A 1,641-nucleotide genomic window follows, 5' to 3' on the forward strand; every position below is an offset into this window, starting at 1 on the left:
TGGGTTGTTAGGTCGGCTACTGTTGAGAAAGATGGACAACAAAACAAAAGGAGAAATTATGAATCACATCATAATAGGGAAATTATTTGGGAGATGGCGCTTAAGTCAATATTTAAAATGCTTTTCTAAACAACAGTGTTGGAAGATGTCAGTGATTTTAGTGAAACTTAACACACTAACACACCACTGAAAGGCAGCGGTGTACGTGTATGTTTCCTAACTGTGGCTAAAGCTGCTGCTAGCTGGTTTACTCTCCAATCGAAGGCTGGTTCCTTTGAATACAGTTGGAGAATGGTAAATTGACAATGACTAATAACGGCTAACACTTAAATGCTGTTTTATTAAAGTTGATACAGGGGCGGGGGGGGCTGCGGGTGCTTGAGCACCTGCCCTTTTTGCTCCTTCCCCCAAAGTGCCCTTTTGGTCAATTTTTATTTATTTATTTATTTTTTATAAATGTAAATGTATCTTGAAGGAGAATAACACTTAAATAATAGTCCAACAAGGATATTCATTTAGAATTAAAAATAACTCACCCTGAATTACCATGATAGATATAATGAATGTAATAAAAGTGCCATTAATGAAGGGGAAAAAAACTCAACCCAGACTTTAAGTTTAGGGTCTGGTTCACAGAGTATGAAGTTAAATTTGTTTCCCAATTATTCAATGGGGGAAAAAAACTAACCTCAGTTAAGTAAAATAAAATTGTAATCAAAACATTTGGAATTGTATTGATTCCTTTTAAAAAAAAGTTTTGTTTAAAAGACTTTTTTTTAATTAAATACATTTTTACCAAACATAAACATTTATTTGCTCACATCAGAAATATTTTGTTGTATTGTGAAAACTCAGCAGGCTTTTCTCATGGTGATATGCATTAACAATTCAATTTTTGCTTTTGTTTTTTTCGGTTTTTTTGCAGTTCCGTTAAAGTTTGATGCAGCTCTGCTTTCCTGAATGGACCGTCTTCATCTCCACTGCAAGTGCAGCAAACAGGCAGCTCTGTTATAGATTACAGTCACTAAAAGGTTACATTGTGCCCTTGTTTATATTTTTAATAGTGTAATTCAGTAAAGACAAAATATGTCTGGTGGTCTAGCTCTGATTTACATATCTTGCTAAATTGCAGGTTTGAATATTGCAATACTTTCCTATAACAAAATAGACCTGAGGAAAGAAATTACTAATAAAATATCTTACATAGGCATAGTGTTATGCTCTATACAGAGATGTCCGTTAGCTTTGATTGTGTATCTCACAATTTTGTACTTTATCATTGTTTATTAAACTCTGAAAGCTGTGTGGCTTTGTTTATATTCTGTCCTAGAATGCAGTAAGATGTGCCCTTTTTTTTGTTTTTGAGCACCTGCCCCTTTAGTGGTCTCTGCACGGCCCTGCTCTGGTCTGTATCTTTACGAGACATTTTGCTTCTAAGGACGTTGGAGTATCGAGTCGAGGACGTTTTGAAAAGACACGGTTGATAGCAGATGGTTAGAGAGAGAAAATATGAGGAAATGATAGGAACAGTGAATATACTAAACACATCTAAAGATCTCGTTACTGGACCTAAATAATCACATTTTTTCTCTCTCTTGCTCTGGGCGAAGGCCGACACTTTTTAATTTTAATGTTCTTAGT

Source organism: Poecilia reticulata, linkage group LG1, assembly GCF_000633615.1.
Source record: "Poecilia reticulata strain Guanapo linkage group LG1, Guppy_female_1.0+MT, whole genome shotgun sequence".
Lineage (NCBI taxonomy): Eukaryota > Metazoa > Chordata > Actinopteri > Cyprinodontiformes > Poeciliidae > Poecilia > Poecilia reticulata.